The following is a 22,500-nucleotide window of genomic DNA, read 5'->3' on the forward strand; positions in this document are numbered from 1 at the left end:
GAAAATATGTAAAAAGCATGTCGAAGACATGTAAACTTGTCGAAAACATTCTGGAGACCTGTCGTACACATGTCGAAAACTATTGCAGACATGTCGAAAACGTCGTCAATTTATTGGCAACTAGTGGCATATATGTTGCAAACAGGTCGAAAACAAGTCGACGAAAGTAAGTGTCACCAGTCTGGTTGAAATTGTATTTTCACTACAGTAAAACATGTCGTAACGATGTCGGTAACTTGTCGCATATGTAGCAAACAGGTTGTAAACAACTATATGACAGTAAATGTATATATATATATATATATTTATATATATAATATATATACTATATACTATAGTATATATTTAATAATATATTATATAATAACATATATATATGTATATATATATATATATATATAATATATATATATATATTATATATATATATATATATATATACACTTCAACTAATTTTTGTATCAGAATTAATAAAGAAATTGTTGAGTACAGGACAGAGTGCCCAAAAAAAATAAATTAAAAAAATAAAAAATAAATCCCAAATCACGAAAAAAATTACAAAAAATTGCCAACATTCCTCCTATTAAACCAATCACTGACATTTCAGTGTTAAGACTTCTTAAGATTTCACTCATTAATATCTCTGGAGTCTTTTAATTCACAAAAAAAAATAATAATAATAAAAGGTATTTTTGAGTCTTGAATCAAAATGACAAGTATCGTGTGAGCCTCAAATCTAATCAGATTTCTTTTCGGGTTTTATCCTAGGATAAGGCAACGTGTCACGAGCCGCTGGTTCCCAGAATTTATGGCTCCCAGAAACGACGACATACAGAATTCGATATTTTTCTGCTTGTGTGTAAATTCACGCGTATGATGCTTCATTATAACAAAGATACATACACCTAAGTATATGATGATGATGATACTAACAATATATAATAATAATATTCATAAACAAGTATTTACTATTATTATTATTATTATTATTCTGTTATATAAAACAGCAGCACAAAGCAATTAGATTGATGCTACCATTTCATTTAACAGAATAATAATAATAATAATAATAATAATAATAATAATAATAATAATAATAATAATAAGTATACACACACACCTATTTATATATATATATATATATATATATATATATATATATATATATATATATATATATATATATATATATATATATATATATATATATATATATATATATATATATATATAAATATATAATACTCACATATGTATAATATATGAATACCTATCACATCACCGTGATTCATATAAATCATCCGAGCTACAAATGTCCTTTAATATCTAATTCGCTCTACCTCACAATTTTTATATTTTCATATATGTACCGAAGGGGAATTTTTAGTTGATAATAATTTCGTCCCCCCCATGGGATCGAACCACCGTCCAGTGGACGGGAAACGAAATCAGAAACGGACAGTGACGCTAACAAGTCGGCCAGCAGAGAGGCTATAAGTTTATATCGATTCTGACCATTACAAATCACCGTCGATCTCGGTGTTTTCGTAATTAGAATCGATATGAAACCCCCTCAACCATGCTAGCCGATTCGAGCATTTGACCAACGTAGCCTTGTTATGAATACTTATCACATAACCATGATTCATATAAATCATTCGAGCTACAAATGTCCTTTAATATCGAATTCGCTCTACCTTGGAATTGATATATTTTCATATATGTACCGAAGGGGAATTTTTAGTTGATAATAATTTCGTCCCCCCATGGGATTGAACCACCGTCCAGTGGACGGGAAACGAAATCAGAAATGGACAGTGACGCTATCGAGTCTGCCAGTAGAGAGGCTATAAGTTTATATTGATTCTGACCATTACAAATCACCGTCGATCTCGGTGTTTTTGTAATTAGAATCGATATGAAACCCCCTCAACCATGCTAGCCGATTCGAGCGTTTGACCAATGTAGCCTTGTTATGAATACTTATCACATCACTGTGATTCATATAAATCATTCGAGCTACAAATGTCCTTTAATATCTAATTCGCTCTACCTCGGAATTGATATATTATTATCAACTAAAAATTCCCTTTCGGTACATATATGAAAATATATCAATTCCAAGGTAGAGCGAATTAGATATTAAAGGACATTTGTAGCTCGAATGATTTATATGAATCACAGTGATGTGATAAGTATTCATAACAAGGCTATGTTGGTCAAACGCTCGAATCAGCTAGCATGGTTGAGGGGGTTTCATATCGATTCTAATTACAAAAACACCGAGATCGACGGTGATTTGTAATGGTCAGAATCAATATAAACTTATAGCCTCTCTACTGGCAGACTCGATAGCGTCACTGTCCATTTCTGATTTCGTTTCCCGTCCACTGGACGGTGGTTCAATCCCATGGGGGGACGAAATTATTATCAACTAAAAATTCCCCTTCGGTACATATATGAAAATATATCAATTCCGAGGTAGAGCGAATTCGATATTAAAGGACATTTGTAGCTCGAATGATTTATATGAATCATGGTTATGTGATAAGTATTCATAACAAGGCTACGTTGGTCAAATGCTCGAATCGGCTAGCATGGTTGAGGGGGTTTCATATCGATTCTAATTATGAAAACACCGAGATCGACGGTGATTTGTAATGGTCAGAATCGATATAAACTTATAGCCTCTCTGTTGGCCGATTCGATAGCGTCACTGTTCGTTTCTGATTTCGTTTCCCGTCCACAGGACGGTGGTTCGATCCCATGGGGGGGACGAAATTATTATCAACTAAAAATTCCCCTTCAGTACATATATGAAAATATATAAATTCCGAGGTAGAGCGAATTAGATATTAAAGGACATTTGTAGCTTGAATGATGTATATATATATATATATGTGTGTGTGTGTGTGTGTGTGTGTGTATAGCCTTACCACTGGCACCTGTGGGTGACATAAATCTGTTAAATAACCTAATGCCTGTATCCATTTTGCCACCCCCTGTGCTCTGGGCCTTCAATAATTCAAGTCATTTTTCCCTCATCACCGTAAGTCGTTTTCCATTAGAAATGGCTTCTCCTACAGTAAATCAAAGTTCGTCTCTCTCTCTCTCTCTCTCTCTCTCTCTCTCTCTCTCTCTCTCTCTCTCTCTCTCTCTCTCTCTCGTTTTTCACGTCACTTTTCTTAGTGTCGTTAATTTTTATTTATTTATTGAACGGATGAGATGAGTTAAGCTCATAGAAATATATATATATATATATATACACATATATGTGTGTGTGTGTGTGTATAATGTATATAAATATAAACTATTATAAGCGTGTGGATATATTTAGCTAATCCACGCTATTATACTTGACAGAGTTAGAACAGTAACATATTCTGATTAATGTCAAGGTCTTGGATAATCGTCCATAAACTCGAGAATTATCTATCTGCCTTCAGAGACAACCTGAGGCACAGCTACCTCTTAACACAATGAATTTACTTCCAAAAATTTATTTCCAGGGCAGAAAACGCAAATTTATTCTACGGTCTCACCCACCAGCTACCATAACTCAAAGGCTTTCCCTCCATTACGAATCCAATAGCCAATTTCAGGGGAAAGACTACTGGCCTTCCAAGATAAACCAGAGAGGGGGAACAATGATGAAAAAGGGAAAACAATCGATTATCATTATTATTGTTGTTAACATTCAGGAGATGGGTCCTATTCGTACGGAACGAGCCCACCATAGGGGTCACTGACTTGTAATTCAAGCTTCCAAAGAATATTAAGGTGTTCATCTGAAAGAAGTAACAGAAGGTAATGGGAAACAGAAAGAAAAGAGATCACTTATTAAAATGGGATGAATGTTATTATTATTGTTATTCAAAGAAAATTCATAATCACGAGTCAATAAAATGGAAAAGTAAATCCACAATAGTATGAATTTTTTTAAATTGTTATTTAAAATATTTTAAATAAAATGAAACAAACATACTATTGTGGATTTACCTTTCCATTATTATTATTATTATTATTATTATTATTATTATTATTATTATTATTATTATTATTATTATTCAGAATTTGAACCCTATTCATATGGAACAAGCTCACCACAGGAGCCACTGACTTGAAATTCAAGCTTCCAAAGAATAACTTTAAGTAATAAATAAATAAAAAATTACTTAAATATTAAAATACAAGAATTGTATTACGGCAGACATTTCTTACCATCGTTAACTTTATCCTTGTTACTGTATATGTGGGACAGTGTTAGTCATTTGTGGGTCAAGGTCGGATTTATACCAAATGGCATATCTTTGTATCATGATTTCGCAATTCTATTTTTTTTTTAAGTCAAGAAGTATATTCACGACACATGAAATAGATTGCAACATGACTTCAGAATTCTGTTATTTTTCTGTAAAGGAAAACCATTGAGATGGCTATTTGTCTGTCCGTTCACACTTATTTGTGTCAGCCCTCATAGCTTAAAAACTAATGGGGCTAGAGGGCTGGAAATTGGTAGATTGACCATCCACCCTCCAATCATCAAACCTACCAAATCACAGCTCTCTAGCCTTTGTAGTTTTTATTTTATTCAAGGTTAAATTTAGTCCTGATAGTACGTCTTAACAACACAGGCGAGCCTCATGGCTGAAAGTTTCATGGGCCGTGGCTGAGAGTCGGCGTATTTTTTTCTACTTGTTTTTAGATTGACGAGAGATATTTCCAAATTTACCCGAGCCAACATAAGAAAAAAAAAATACTGAAAAGAGGAAATTAATATAATTGGGTTTTTCCTTTTGGATAAATAATATGTATGTTTACATATATATATATATATATATATATATATATATATATATATATATATATAATATTATATCCTACAAAGAAACTGAAACCTCTCCCCTACTACTAAGCCCCCCAGATCACCTCTGGGTAAGACGAAGCAACTTTGTTGCAACCCTACCTAAGGGTTACCTTTTTCCCCCCTCCCCCGTCTTTCCCCCCCCCCACCCAAAAAACAAAACCTTACCCCTTAGACCTCAAGAAGAAGGATGATCAACTCAGCTAGCAGAAGACCTCCCAGTGAGTCAATGTTAATTGCCTCAAAGTTCGATAATAATAGTTTTATTGGGTCTGCAGTGAAGGCAGAAGGCAGTGACTTCACTGACAAACCCTTGGGTACCATGGGTGTTTGTGTGTGTGTGTGTGTATATATATATATATAGATATAATATATATATATATATATATATACTATATATATATATATATATATATATGTATATATATATATATATACTATATATATATATATATATATATATATATAATATATATATATATATATTATGCGGGTGTCTGCTACACTGCTTAGGGTGATAGATTTCTTTAAATCTCCTATCTTTTCCAACGGGAAAAAAATTACAATAACAAGAACAGCAGCAAAAATTCATAATAATAATAATAATAATAATAATAATAATAATAATAATAATAATAAACCTGTTGTAGAAGTGAACTGCTTTATAACATCATAAAATCTTCCTTCACTACTGAAAAACGCTTCGGAGACTCCGGGTATACATTACCAAACGGCAGCCGCAAATGGTAATAGTAAAGAAAAATAAAAACAAGTCCATTCAGTTCTCGTTTCCAACGTGCTTTATCGACAAGAAGAAAAAGCGCGAGGTTTGAAGACGCCAGAGGAGGTTTCTGGCAACCGAGCCATACTTTTGTTCGGACCCTAATTAGGATGGAGTCTTCGAAAAAGCACAAGCAGTGCCGAGTCCGTTGTCTGAAAACATCTGACACACATCAACTTAAAATGAGGCTCGTATTCTTAGTTTAGAAATAGTATTTCAGTGTTGATTTCTTTATATATACTAATATACAAAGCAGGTACTTATTATCTATCTAGAGATGAGTACAAACAGGCGAATCAAAATGTCGACAGCTAAATACATCTACTGTTCCAATAACGCCTGCCAGGTTCACAATTGACACACGAACTATTTCAATCGCTAGTATGTCATCGTCATTCCGGTCCTGTCACGAAAGTTATGGCTTTGCCAATTGACAAGAGTGGCTTTCTCGTTCTCGTAACAAATATAGAAAGGGGCCAGGCGTGGCCCAAATTATGCATAGGTGATGAAAATAACAATAAATGAGATAGATATTAATCTGTAAAAGGCATCGAGACGAAGAGAGGTCGAGGGGAGCCCGAGTGCTTTGTATTACTGATTACAAAGTACGCGTAAGTTTTGCCAATATGTCTCGTCTTGTTAAAGCAAGATAGAATAAAAGGAAAAACTATCTACGTACTGCATACACAGTGCTGGCCATGTCCTCGTATACAGAATGCGTTACTGACTCACAGCTCTATGTAGAATATGTATCAATGAATATCAATGTATCGCTTCAATTAAGAAAGACCTTCACTCACAGAACTGGAATACGTATCAGTGAATATCAATGTATCAATTCATAATTGATAAAAAAAACTTTCTCGTACTATACAACTCTTGACCCATTTTCTTTGGATGGCTCCTTGTTTTCCTTCGTCTCTTCCGTTTTCTATTGTCTTTCCCCACTGAACTACCTCTTGAACTGCAAGCGCATTTGCATTCAGAACTGCATCTCAGTATTCTGGTTAAACCACTCTGCAGCAAGAACCACACGCGCGTGCGCACTCTTGTGGAATCAGGCTACTTGATCCCTTTACACATCCAGAATCTAAAGGAGAGACGAAAAACGAGAGAGTTCCATCTCACAATGATACCGAAAGTTCACACATATTTCAGTGATCATTTGGCTCTGCGTTCCATTTCATTCCTTATTCCTCCGGCATACGGCTCTAAGTTGATTAGCAATTGAAATGCCATTATTTGAGTACAGACGCACTTTCCCACCCTTTTCACCTCACGGAATTGAGGCTAATAATTAATAATTCCCCTTCGCTTTTCCAACGGTTTCCCGCTGATTGGCATTTAAATTCAACGGTTATGCAATATTTCTCCATTTATCTCAAACGACCATAAAATAATTATCTTTTTAATATAATAAATTACCTCACATTTTTATACATATTTATCTGCTGATTTGTTATTTTTTCTAATAACTTATCTCTTCTTTCTGTGTTTCCTATTATCTTCTTTTACTTCTTTCAAATGAGCGCCATTATATTCTTTGGAAGCTTGAATTTCACATCAATGTCCCTTGTTCCATATGAGTAGGTTTCATCTTCTTAATAATAATAATAATAATAATAATAATAATAATAATAATAATAATAATAATAATAATAATAATAATAATGTAATAGTAGTTCAGGTATTAATATGCCATCTGTTCAAGCGATACAAATAATCTCTTTTAATTTGGATAGGAATTACGTACAGGTTTCCCGTAAATGCATCCATCTCCTTTCAATAAAATTAATGACTATTGTGATCTATCAAAGCCTGGAGTAAGAGAACAATTCTTTATTTCTATAAAGGTTTAATTTAAAGTTTAAGCCTGTAGGAGTTAAATCACAGAGGCTGAAAAATCTCACAAAGACACATTCATAATATATATATATATATATATATATATATATAGTATATATACGTATGTATGTATATATATATATTATATATATATATAGTATATATATATACATATAATATATAATATATATATATATATATATATATATAAACACTCACACACACGCGCGCGCACACACACACACACACACTATATATATATATATAATATATATATATATATATATATATATATATATATATATATATATATAGAATATAGGGTAGATAGAATAATTCATAAGTTTTTTTTATATAGATACCTTGAACGTTTCACGATTTCTATAGATAGCCAGAATATTTCATAAGACTTCCATAGACAGCTAAAATATTTTCCATAGAACCTCCTTAAGAATAGTTAAAAAATTCTACAAGATTTATTATAGATAACTAGAATATTTTGTAAATCTCCTATATACAGCCAGACTATTTCATAAGATTTCTCTGGGTATTTCAAACATTTGAAAAAAATGAATAAAACCAACGTTTTATATATATATATATATAATAATATATATATATATATATATATATATATTATATATATATATATATATTTCTTGCTTTACCCCAATATTATTCAGAAAGAAAAAAACATGACAAGAACCTCTAGTAAAACCCAAGTCAGAAGAATTATTGCCAACTCAAAGCTATATATATGCGATTCACAGCCAGAGGAGGCTCCCACGAACATTTTAAAAAAACTAGTATAGTGCATCAACTAAATAGAAAGAAGAAGATAGAGTGTTTTACTTCATGAACATCAAAGGACTAAGGCATAAAGATAGAGTTTCCTCGCGTTGGCTAAATCAAAAATATTCCCCTTGAAAAGTGAAGCCTTCCATGTCCTAGATGATTAGGTAAGGGGTAATTTTTATAAATCAGCCAAAAACAAATATTCTAGTAACACACGAGAAAAAAAAAAAGAGCAAAAATGAGAGAGAGAAGAGAGAGAAGAGAGAGAGAGAGAGACAGACAGACAGACAGACAGACAGACAGAGAGAGAGAGACGACCAGACAGACAGACAGACAGACAAGACAGACCACGACAGAGAGAGAGAGGAGAGAGAGAGAGAGAGAGAGAGAGAGAGAGAGAGAGAGAGAGTAAAAAAATTAGATATACAAATATAATATTCAAGTACGAAAGCCAAATAAGAATTATAAATAATTCATTTTCTTTTTTCTTTTTTTTTTTGGTCTATCACAGTCCTCCAATCCGACTGGGTGGTATTTATAGTGTGGGGTTCTGGGTCGCATTATTATTATTATTATTATTATTATTATTATTATTATTATTATTATTTAGAAAATGAATCCTACTCATATGGAAAAAGCCCACACGTGTTGCTGACTTAAAAAATCAAGATTCTAAACAATACAGTGTTCATTAGAAATAAGTAACTGAAGGTAAAGAGAAATAGAATTAGAAGACACCAACAAACAGAGAGAGAGAGAGAGAGAGAGAGAGAGAGAGAGAGAGAAAACAAGCGTGTACGACCTTACATGACATCCCAAGCATCCTCTAAAACAAGTAATGTATAAGAAAGAAATTATTTAGAAAAATACTCCCCTAAGTTATAAACCGGAATTGGAACATGAAATTTAGGACAGGACGAGCGTTGGGATCTGTGAGGTGACTCAGTGCAGGAATTAATGTTGAAAGAGAATGTAAACAAAGATATAGTCAATGGTCAAAGTAATGGAAAGGGATTGCTGCTAGGGCCCGAAGGGACAGCAATGCTTACAGTGCACTGTGTGGGGTGCACTGACGGCGCTACCCTCCTCCTAAGGGGGCCTAATTATGAAAATAGCAGGTCTGCAACAGCAAAAACAAGGCCTGTCTCTACTTTCGTGACAAATGAACGACTGGACTTCGAATGGAAATAAAAAAAAAACTGCATAGTGTGGCCAGCAAACTCCCACCTGACATCATAAGTGTTGATGCTCATCATAGCATATACAGAAGAAACAAAAACGTAAATTGTAATTAATCAGACTGATTCAAGTGGGCTTAACGAGGTCTCTCTCTCTCTCTCTCTCTCTCTCTCTCTCTCTCTCTCTCTCTCTCTCTCTCAAGGTTCTGCTATTGTTAGAGGGCTGAGCGCAGGTGGTCTCTCTGTCCAATCAAAATTAACTGCCTCTTGATGTATGAGTTGACTGATGAGTGAGTTGAATAACAGATGATTTGATTGATGGCTGTCTTTCCCCCTCTCTCTATTTACAGCCTTTTCTTCAGATGAAGGATTAACAAGCACATAGCTGAATTGAAGTTCTGATGGGATCCAAATTTTATGCCCTGTCATTTCTAGTCTGGAATGATCTGGAAGACTACTGAGGGACGTGACAGATATATACAAGGTGTCCATAAAGTCCCAGTACCATTACAAGTATTTGTTGCTCAGAATGATACTGCGACTTTATGGACACCCTGTATAAAGATATGTGAATACTTGACTCAAAGAGAGACAAAGGCCACTGACGCCTAAAGAAGGTGGTTCAAGTATACAATTATTTGGAGCTGAAGGGGGAGAAGGAATAAGGGGAATTACATAATATACTGAATGTCAGTTTAACGCACGCACGCTCACAATATATATACATACATATATATACATACATACATACATATATATATATATATATTATATATATATAATTATATTATATATATATATATATATATATATATATATATATATATATATATATATATATAAATGTATGTATGGAAACACGATCTCCATTTACATTAATAATAAGTTCAAAATAATGAACTGATCAGGTAACCAATTGAACGAATCAGCAGAAGTGTTTGCCAACCTGTAACAAAATGCCCGAGTCTCACTAAGCAGGTAAATCTACTCAGCTTAGACAGGGATCAGATCTAATCTCTAATGGATATACCTGCTAGCGTCGTGTCACTGAAGGTCAGAATAAAAAAAATCAAATCCCGGGAACTACAAAGGAAAGTTGGAATTCCAATACTCTAGTCTCTTTTCGTTTATACATAAATATATATATATATATATATATATATATATATATATATATATATATATATATATATATATAAGCACGCAAGGCATTCAACGATCAAAAAACATTTACAAGGGGACTAGATATAAAAAGAATGAAGAAAAAACTTGTATCGATGTTTTGTCATCAAGAGAGAGAAAAAAAAACAAGTTCTACTTACTCTCTCTCTCTCTCTCTCTCTCTCTCTCTCTCTCTCACCCCTTACCGAAGAAGACGTTACAAACTCGTATTTTCGCTTCCAATATGAACTGTCGACTCACTGATCATCAACTGCTCCCGGAATATTTTACGTAACCCAGTTTGCGGTTTTCTCCTCCGAGCAACCTGGAAGGACGTTCCAGAGATACGACGGGTCGAGGAAATGACTAAGGATATGAAGCGAATCATTCCAGCCGCACATGTCCAGCTCGTTTATCTCCATCCAGTTCTGGAATGGCTGGAACTTTGCGCTGCCTGGTCGTTACAGGATTGCTGTTGCTTTAGTTTGGAATTGGCTGCACTATGCGTTGCATAGTTTCCAGTCTGGAATTAGTTGAACTTTTCGTTGCCAAGTCGTTCCAGGATTGCCGTTGCCTTCCAGATTGTTTCCAGTCTGGAATTAGTTGAACTTTTCGTTGCCTAGTTGTTCCAGGATTGCTGTTACTTTCCACTCCGGAATTGGTTGAACTTTGCCATCCCTTCGTTCCAAGGACTGCTATTACCTTCCAGTCTGGAGCTGGTGGAACTTTGCATTAATCGTCCCTTCGTTCCATGGCTTCTATTGCCTTTCCAATCTGGAATTGGTGTAAATTTGTGTTGCATAATCCTTCATTCCAGGATTGCCGTTGCCTTCCATTCTGGAGCTAGTGGAACTTCGCGTCGCCGTCCTGTCGTTCCAAGACTGCTATTACCTTCCAGTCTGGAATTAGTGGGACAATACTTTTGCCCATCACGTCCTTCCAGGATTGCAGTTCCATCCCGATTTGGAACTGGTGGAATTTTGTTTGCCCATCCCATTCTTCCAGGATTGCTATTTCATTGCTGGAACTTAGCGCAGCCCTTCCACACGTTCCAGGATCTCATAAAGAAACCGTTAACCTTCAGGATGCATGTACTACCGAGACCAAAAAACATGAATATAACTGGAAACTTTTAAAAGACTTTGTTGTCAATCATATCACCAAGTAAACGAATTGTGCACCGCAGTTGTTTCAGTATGGCAAGAGCTGCTGTTAAGAGTGATAGCAGGAGAGGTTTGAACGCCCTAAGTATTTATAAGTTCAATATAATACTCTTAGGATGAGGAGTTTCATAAGCGCTACCACTTTCGCCATCTCCAAACCTTCGCAGTTTATCCTTTCGTGAAGATGAAGGGAAATGCACTGAAGAGCGAGCCATTTTGAAATTTGGCTTTGCGTAAACTATATGATGAAGATTATCCGGACAAGTGTTGGTTATTAGTTATTGAAGTTTTTTCAATCAAATGTGAGAATTCTTGTTCAAGACAGAATGATTAGTTTATCCGTAGGCATTTGTGATTATTTTTCATTCAGTACGGAAATGCAACTGGAACTGGATTAGTGATACAAAATCTAGGCCAAAGGCCAAGCTCTAAGACCCATGAGGTCATTCAGCGCTGAAAGGGAAATTGAGAACATAGGAGGTTTGAAAGGCAGAGTTACTATAGTAGATTCACATCAACCGTGCATTCGATGTCGAGGCCAGTCCCTTACGACGCTCCTGATTGGCTGTTGACAAGCCAGTCACAGGGCTGGAAACTCTCAGTCTCTCTCGAGAGAGTTCACAAAGGCAGGATGTATGTTCCACGTCTCTTGAGCGATACTTTCGAAAGACGTACCCCTCTGAAAAGGTGGAACATAATCCAGCCTATGTGACCTCTCGAGAGAGAGACAGAGTTTCCGACCCTGTGGTTGGCTTATCAACAGCCAATCAGGAGCGTCGTAAGGGACTGGCCTAGACATCAAATGCACTGTTAATGTGAATCTATTATAGTAACAAGAATGAAAGGGGTTGTAGCTGGGCCGTAGGGACGCCTCAAATAACCTTAAAAAGCCATTATGCCTCTGAAGAGGCAGAATTAGCACCATAGCTTTTCCTAGACATTCGAATAGCTACAATGGCAAAAGAAATTAACGGTATGTTCACAGACAATCAAGCATTACGGAAATAGTTCAATATTTTCCAAGAAATTTCAAGCTTACGAAAAGCACGACGGCCAAGATGAATATTTATCTAACAATTCAAATAAGCCTTTCTTGTAGAAAACGGCTCGTTATATCTCCAAGTGAAAACCGGTGCCCTGTAAAATTCAGCAAAATAATATAGTCAAAACACCATTGAGTTTTATTTATAGTTTTCAATGGGACAAAGCTCTCGAGACTGAGTCTAGGCAAAAGAGAAGAAGAGAGAGAGAGAGAGAGAGAGAGAGAGAGAGAGAGAGAGAGAGAACTAGTCACTCAGCTCGGGGGGTGGTGTGGGGGGGGGGAGGGTTGGAAATTTCAAGAGGTCAAGGAAAGAGAGAGAAAGCGTTGCAGTTGAAGAGAAAGACTTCTATTTTGGCCACTAATTAAGGGCTGAGCTATTTATGATTGCAAGGCTTGTTTTGACGTGCGCATAATTTCAACACCTGAGAGAGAGAGAGAGAGAGAGAGAGAGAGAGAGAGAGAGAGAGAGAGAGCACAATACGGACGCACAATTCAAATTAACTCTGCGAAAAAAGCAAATCAGAGAGAGAGAGAGAGAGAAACACCATGACATGGAACTGTAATGTAAATTTACTCAGGGAATAAATGCATTTCGAAAAATCATCATGAAGAGGGAAGAAAAATCCTTAGCCAAAAATAAAAAAAATAAAAATATACAAATAAATAAAAATCAGGTCTTCGAAAGGTAGGCTCCGTACCCCAAATAAACAGTCTGCTATCTGTGCAATCTTTGGACACCAATATAAACAACATTATTGTTCACTATCCAATTAAAAGGCAGCTGTCTTTTGAAAATTAGCAAAGGCGCCGTCTATATACTCCAACGAAGCTTAGATTACATAAACAACTGTGTACTTTGCAAAAAACCGCCAGTTTTACCCAAAAAACGTTTACCCTTGGGACCTAATATCCAAATAAAAATGTTACCAAAGTATTTGAAAATCAGCAAAGAAGCTGTCTACATATTACATTACTAAAAGCCCTCAGTTTTTTCCAAAAACGTTTACCCTTTGGACTTAATAGCCACTTGAAAATGTAACCAAAGTATTTGAAAATCAACAAAAGAGAAGGATGCATATTTAGGCGAAGCTTAAATGAAATGTACAACTATTTATAATAGAAAAAGCTTCTAGTTTTCCCAGAAAACCTTCATCCATAGGACTTACTATCCACATTAACGGTAGCCACAGTATTTTGGAAGTTATTCAAAGAAGCAGTCTACATATTCCAACAAAGCATATTACAAAAAAATGTCTTCCCAAGGGCACCCTATTTCAAACGTTTTAAAACGTAAGAGCCCAGCATATGAAAAAACGTACACGCATCTACTGCCACGCCTATTAACATAATGAAGGAACTTACGACGTAAACAATCAAGTAAACATGTAAACATTAGCATAAAAATGTTTGCCAGACGAATGGCTGCGCTGTGGAGAACGGCCAACATTTTCGTAAAAAATATTTTTAAATGTTTTACTAATGATGTCTTGCTGTTGCTGGCAAATGAACGTGGTAACGAGTTTTAATTCATGTGGGGGAGGGGGGAATGGGGAGAGGGAGGAGACGGTAGGTGGGGGAGGGGTGAGGGAAATGGGGGAGGGGTGAGGGAAATGGGTGAGGGGGTAGGGGAGGATAGAGGAAGAGAAGATAAGCGAGGGGTAGAGAGAGATGAAGGAGAAAGTAAAGTGAGGGGAGAGACCTTACCTTACAGACCTTACATCTTGTTCGGGTTGCCCCAGGTCCCTCAGTGTGAGGCACCTCTAATGTCTACCAGAGAGAGGAAGGAGAAGATAGGGGGAGGGGAGAAGGTAGAGGTGGGGGGAGAGGGAGATGGAGGAGAAGATAGGGTAAGGGGGGAGAGGAAAGGAGAAGAGTTTAGGAAATTGTCTGTAATTGTTCGGAAGAATTTATTTTAAGAGATATAAAAATATTCAAAATATTTATAGTGGATAATTTTAAGGGAATAAAGGAAAATAAAAAGATATGTGGATAACTTTGAAGAAATTATAACGTACAACAATATGTAAAAGAACTTGATAAAGGAGTAGAATAAAATAAAAAATAAAAAAACCAACTGAATAAAAGTAAAATGCAAAGGCCTTCAGCAACAACCAGTGGAAAATGGGTATGCCCCAGTCTCCTGCCCTATGTCGTACATGCAATATTCTTTCATTCCTCCCAGTTTTCTACAAACAACTTTTAATCTGTTACATCCTACTCCTTTTGATTATGTCCAACTTACTCTAAGCTAAATACTCCATACTGCTTTTCATTATGTTCTTTGTACCCTAAGCTAAATACTATACACTCCATTTATTATATCCAACTAACCCAAAGCTAAATACTATATACTCCATTAATTCTGTCCTATTTACCGTAAGCTAAATGCCCCATACACCCTTTATTTCGACCCACTTACCCTGAACTAAATACCCCATAGTACTTTTATTCTGCTCCCCTTACCTTGAACTAAATACCAAAGGATTAACACAAGTAAACAACTAACTACCAAACTATACAATGATAAAATCTCTATTAAGACCTCTTCACTACAGCAGGGAGGATACTATTTTTTAGCACAAAGCGGCACTTGGGCGTACAAAGGAAGAAGAAGAAGAAGAAGAAGAAGAAGAAGAAGAAGAAGAAGAAGAAGAGATTCACTAAGCTTACGAAGAAAGAGGAAGAAGAAAAAGAGATTCACTAAGCTTACGAAGAAGTTCACAGAATGCCAAGAGGAACAGTTTAATGGTCCACATAAATTTCTCTATTCACGTCACCCAACGTCGCTTCCATCTTGGAAATACTCGATGTTCTTTTCTTAATTTGGGACTTTTCTTGCTTGGAAATGATGACAATAACAGTATAGTCTTATTTATTGACATGATGAAATAGTCAAAAACTGCATCAGAATTATTATCTAATATATTATTCAGAAAATTAAACCTATTCGTATGGAACAAGTCCACCAAAGGGGCCATTGGCTTGAAATTCAAGCTTCCAAAGAATATCAAGGTGTTCATTAGGAAGAAGGAAGAAAAAGTAAGGGGGATATAGATAATAAAGGGAAATTAAATCTACAATAAAACAGAATTAAAACTGGCTTCTATCCAACTATTTTGCCCAAGGAATACCCTGGTGACAATACCCAGGTGACAAATATAAAAACATTGATATATCTTTTCATCAATGTGCAATTCAAACCCGTTTTGCTAAAAGCGTGTGTGTGTATACCTGAATGGCATTAATCCTTGAATCGACACTGACCTCAATTCATTCAAGATTTTTGAATGAATTGACACGGGGAAAATAGAGCGAACTCTGACTAGAAACGGGCAGAATTAAATATGCCCAATAGGATTACAAACGCTAACTAGAAGATAGAGAGTCGAACATATATATATATATATATATATATATATATATATATATATATATATATATAATGTATATATATATATATTATCATGGATCTTTGTGAAATGACCAATTCGCTTAGGAACAGTTGAACCCCGAGGGCTAGTACTAAGCACGGTGAAACACGGATTCATCTACACTGTTTTGCCGTGTTTAGTACTAGCCCCTGGGGAGTCAAATGCATTTCGCCGTGTTTAGCACTAGCCCCTGGGGAGTCAACTGTATTTTGCCATGTTTAGCACTAGCCCCTGGGGAGTCAACTGTATTTTGCCATGTTTAGCACTAGCCCCTGGGGAGTCAACTGTATTTTGCCATGTTTAGCACTAGCCCCTGGGGGAGTCAATGTATTTTGCCATGTTTAGTACTAGCCCCTGGGGGAGTCAATGTATTTTGCCATGTTTAGTACTAGCCCCTGGGGAGTCAATGTATTTTGCCATGTTTAGTACTAGCCCCTTGGGAGGTCAAATGTCCGTAAGTGCATTTGATCCCCCAGGGGCTAGTACTAAACACGGCGAAACACATTTGACCCCAAAGGGACTAGTACCAAACAAGGCGAAACAGTGTAGACGAAACACTGTTTCACAGTGTTTAGTACTAGCCTCAGGGTTCAACTGTTCCAAAGCGAACTGTTTATTTCACATATGCCCCAGGGATTTGGTGAAATCCCTGGATTTCACATATTCCCTATAACACAAAAACACACACATAAAATACTTATAATTCGACTTGAAACTGAACGTTTGCTGGTAAGTCCAAAACTCTCTTCGGAATTTATTGAATATCTCGCTTCGTGCAACTCACTAAAAGCTAGTTAGTTAAGATTAAGATTCACCGAGTGGAGGCGCACTTATATGGACAGTTAAGAGAAGCTAAAAGCTTATATATATACCAAGAGCAGTAAGTACCCAGTTCCTCTGCAGAAAATTCATTGGCTCCTCAATCGTAGATTGTGGATTTTTCAAGGGCATTGGGAATGTACCCAAACTACTTGGAAAGAGAGAGATCTTGGCACCGTACTGTCTCTCTTAGCGACTAAATCACTGGCATTATTGAAGAGCAAAGTGGTAATGGGTTGATTTCTCTTAATGGATCAGTCATTATTAAGACGGCAGAGTTATCCTTTTTAGGTTTTTGAGAACGTGTTAACATATTCTGGGGTTGATTTAGTTAACTGTTATATCTGTTAATAAATACGCTTTTTTGGGATTAAATCTATTTTTTTCATACGATTCTACCTAAATGGATTAGTCTCTCTCTCTCTCTCTCTCTCTCTCTCTCTCTCTCTCTCTCTCTCTCTCTCTCTCTCTCTCTCTCTCTCATTTTAGTGGCAGCCATAGGATAAAAAATCAATTTGTTTTATCTCTCTCTCTCTCTCTCTGCCTCTCTCTCATTTTAGCAGAAGCTACTGACAGTGCAAGATGCGGTACTCTCTCTCTCTCTCTCTCTCTCTCTCTCCTTCAAAATGCAAATGATATTATCTCCGCTGATAAATTACGAACTCGTAAAATAATGAGAAAATAAAAGAAAAAAATACATATGAGTAATGAATAAGGCGAAGTACAATGGGAATAAATAATTCGTTAATCTAATCTTATGACAACAGCGCGAGAGCTAAGAATGTTACCATCAACCTCATTCTTTTTACGAGTATTATTCCTTGTGGGGCAATTATTATTATTATTATTATTATTATTATTATTATTATTATTATTATTATTCAGAATATGTTGACATTCTTAGGGAATAATCAGATATTCTCTATGTGGCAATTATTATTATTTTTTTTTTTTTTTTTTTTTTTTTTTTGTGCTTTATCACAGTCCTCCAATTCGACTGGGGGGCATTTATAGTGTGGGGTTCCGGGTTGCATCCTGCCTCCTTAGGAGTCCATCACTCTTCTTACTATGAGCGCCGTTTCTAGGATCACACACTTTTGCATGAGTCCTGGAGCTACTTCAGCCTCTAGTTTTTTCCAGATTCCTTTTCCAGGGATCTTGGGATCGCCTAGTGTTCCTATTATTATTATTTTATAAATAATATATTATTATTTCAGAAGAAGAACCCTTTTCATATCTGGAACAACCCCACCACAGGGGCCACTGACGTGAAATTCAAAATGCTGCATAATATATAATGGTGTTCATTAGAAAAAAGTAACAGAAAGTGATGGGAAAACACAAAAAGAGGAGAACAGTTCTTAGATAAAAAAAAAATTAACAAAAAGATAAAAAAAAAATTAATTAAACGATTAAAAATACAAGGCGAAATGTTTAACGGTAGTATTCTGAGGTCCCAAAATTTTGATCAAAAAGAGATGATGATGAGATGGAAGCTAAGATGCCGATGAAAGTTAAAAATAAAAAAATAAATAAAAAAAATCAATGAAAGTATTCCAACTGGAATGGCATAAAAAATTTAGGCCAAAGGCCAGGCACTGTCACCTTACGAGGTCATTCAGCGATGAAAGGGGAAACTGAGAATAGAAAGGTCTGAAAGGCGTAACAGAAGGAAAAACCTTTTACGAAAGCAAAATAGAAGAGAGAATATGAACGGAGGTACAATAAAAGGAATGAAAGGTGGTTGTGGCAGCTAGTGGTCGTAGAGAATAGAAAGGTTTGAAAGGCGTAAAAGAAGGAAAAGCCTATTACGAAAGCAAGATGGAAGAGAGAGAATATGAATGGAGGTACTGTAAAAGGAATGAAAGGGGGTTGTGGCAGCTAGTGGTCCATGGGACGCTGCAAAGAACACCCTCATAGGGGAATCGAGGCATTTAAGTATCCTCATGAAGTCATATTTGGGGGGTCCAAAGCAGCTAAGGTGTTTATTTCTGAACCTTCTCAGGGAACATATACATAGACGCTAAGCAATTGGCTCCGATTTCCGCGTCTCGTGCGATATTTGAACAGGTGCCGAGATTAAAGAAGTTGATATAAAATATACTAGACGAATGGATATGCACACATACACACACACGACCAGAAGAAAATGTTAGAATAAACATTGAAGGTTGAATGTTGTTAAGGTTCGGCGATGCGCGCGAACTCCGGATAGCTTTTAAGAGAAAGTTGCAAAACACGCGGCAAAAACTTGAAGTTTCTTAATCTTAGATCCTGTCTGCCTGCATTTATACGTCCACGATGTGATTTATCGTTCGTGTTTATCAATACGAATATATAGTATATATTCTACATAGGTTGGTACCTCCAGCAACGACTAATCTATCCTTATGTACGTTTGGTTTTAGAGAGATTATTGTATGATTTATTTTGTATTTATAATCCACAATACATATATACATATATATATATATATATATATATATATATATATATATATATATACATCCATTACATTATATATAAATCATATACCATTCGTGTATATAAACATACTATATATACACATACACACATAAAGCCTATAAATACATACATTATACACAAACATATCTGCACATACATACATACTACATATATATATATATATATATATATATATATAGATATATATATATATATATATATATTATAATATATTTATATAATATATATATATATATATATATATATATATTATTCGTGTATATCAAACACATACATACATATACATACATACACATAAACTATATACACATTATACACAAACTATATCATATACATCATACACATAAAACTATAAATACATCATATACACAAACATATATGCATACATTACTACATCACATAAACGTCAGTGAGTGGGCTGGGTTAATACGCTTATATCCAACGCATCTTCATCAGTTTAGCTATTAACCAAATGTTACTTACACCTTACAAACTCTGACACTTGACTCCACTGATAAATCAAAGAACATTAACGTACTTAGCTCTGTTAATGTCACGAATAAATATAAAATTTCCATTACATAAAAATATTTTCATCCACTTGTGGGATTCTTTCTCTCTCTCTCTCTCTCTCTCTCTCTTATAATATATATATATATATATATATATATATACATATATATGTGTGTGTGTGTGTGTGTATATATATATATATAATATATATATATATATATATATATATATATATAAGCTGATTCCATTGCGCGAGTCTACAGTGTAAACAGAGAAAGAGAGAGAGAGAAATCACTCACGGTACAAAAAGGAATACGTTGACACCTCAATTCGAAAGTCTGATATTACTTAAATATTAAAACAACCCCGCCCCACCACCGCCCCTTCCCCTCCCCCCTAACAAAAATATATATAAACAAACGCCTCTGGTTTGAAGGCATAATCTCATCATGTGTAATACGTTAAGCCCCATTTCTCTTCTTTTCGTTATCAAGACGTTAGGCCTAGCCGCTGAAAACAGCTGGCGCTGATTTCATTGGCATATATATTTGAAGCGTCAGCAGAATTGCAATTCGTGGCATCGCTAACGGAAGTACAATTGACGGTAACGGTGAAAAATGAAGGAATATAGAATTATTCATCGTCTGTGAAATTACGATGTGTCAATAGGATTATTTAATGCTTACTTTGTGGACTAATGAAGATGAGAGATTACCCTATATAGATATTTTGAATACTCCTCCTAAAAATAAGATATTCTAGTGATTATTTTTAAGACAATTAAACACGGGAGAATTTCCCAGAGGTCATTCTGAATACGAAGAAAGATGGGAGATTATACTATAGTTATTCTGAAGATGAATAAAGATGGGTAACTTATACTATAGTCAGTTTGGAGACAAATAATGACGGGAGATTATCCTACATTTATTTTGAAAACTAATAAAGATAGGAGATTATCCTAGTTATTTTGAAGACTAATAAAGATGGGAGATTATCCTATCGTTATCTCGAAAACTTATATAGATTATCCTGTATCTTTTGAAGACTTATAAAGATCGGAGATTATCCTATAGTTATTTTGAAGACTAATATAGATGGGAGATTATCCTGTATCTTTTGAAGAATAATAAAGATGGGAGATTATCCTTTAGTTATTTTGAAGACAAAGAAAAATAGGAGATTATCCTATAGTTTTCTTAGACTTATAAAGACGGGAGATTATCCTATATAATTTGAAGATTAACAAAGATGGGAGATTATCCTATGGTTATTTCGAAGACTAAAAAAAGATGAGAGATTACCCTGCAGTTATCTTGAAAACTCATAAAAATAGATTATACTGTATCTTTGGAAGACTTATAAATATGGGAGATTATCCTATAGTTATATTAGACTTACAAAGATAGGAGTTTATTCTGGATTTATTTTGAAAACTAATAAATATGGGAGATTATCCTACAGCTATTTTGAAGATTAATGAAGATGGGAGATTATCCTATAGTTATTTTGAAAACTAAAGAAACTGGAAGATTACAAAATAGTAATTTTTAAGAATAATAAAGATGGGAGCCTTTCCAGTGGTCATTTTCCAGTAATCTTTTTTGAAGAGAAATAAATGTGGGAGATTTCCTAGTGGTCATTTTGGTGGCAAATAAAGATGGAAAATTTTGCAGTAGTTATTTTGATGACTGACTTTTTAGTAGTCAATTTGACGACAAATAAAGATACGAGATTTTCCAGTAGTCATTTTGGAATCAAATAACGAAGGACAGGACGATTTACATTGGGTAATTCAATCACTAATGAGGGTCCTTTTACCTGTAAAACCGGTAGTAGTGGTAAAAATAAAAGGAAAAATGAAGCAGCTCTGAAAAAAATCAAAACAGTTTTAGTGGTGGTACAAGTAAATGTTGTAGTAGTATGGTAGAGAAATTATCATTTTTGCTAACTCATTCTCGTGAGTAGAGAAAGAACGCAAGCCGAGAGAGAGAGAGAGAGAGAGAGAGAGAGAGAGAGAGAGCCTCGTGGCGAACACGATTCTGTTACGCCCAAGACGACCCCACGAACGTCTAGGAAGATAACCAGATCTGCATATATGCAAACTGCAAGGTTATAAGCAGTGACCATCAACGCCACTTGCAGATCGCGTTAGGTAATATAGTACCTCGTCGAGGCGTCACATTCCAGGCTGCCTGAGGAGGAGGAGGAGGAGGTCGCCCTTACCTGGGAAATCATGAATGGAGGAAGAGGAAGAGGAGGAGGAGGATTATCATAGTGAATGAATCCGCGCTCCTCCCGCTCGGTCGCATTCCACGTTCTCCCCGGATCAACTCAAACTCTCTTCCCTCCTCCTTCTTCTTCTTCTATTTCTTCTACTTTCCTCCTTTTCCCGCTCTCGTTAGGAGGAGGAACCGTCAT

At 35.4% G+C, this 22,500-nt stretch overlaps 1 protein-coding gene across 1 annotated transcript in view; it reads right to left on the reverse strand.

Annotated features, from left to right (window-relative positions):
- LOC135218404 (FMRFamide receptor-like) overlaps positions 1-22,500 on the reverse strand; it is a 119,783-nt gene that overhangs the window by 96,742 nt on the left and 541 nt on the right. Inside the window, exon 1 of the mRNA XM_064254701.1 lies at positions 22,306-22,500. This exon is cut by the window's right edge and continues 541 nt beyond it. The gene's annotated coding sequence lies outside the window, so the exon portion shown is untranslated. The remainder of the gene's footprint in view (positions 1-22,305) is intronic.

This window comes from Macrobrachium nipponense, chromosome 9 (assembly GCF_015104395.2).
Source record: "Macrobrachium nipponense isolate FS-2020 chromosome 9, ASM1510439v2, whole genome shotgun sequence".
Taxonomy (NCBI): Eukaryota; Metazoa; Arthropoda; class Malacostraca; order Decapoda; family Palaemonidae; genus Macrobrachium; species Macrobrachium nipponense.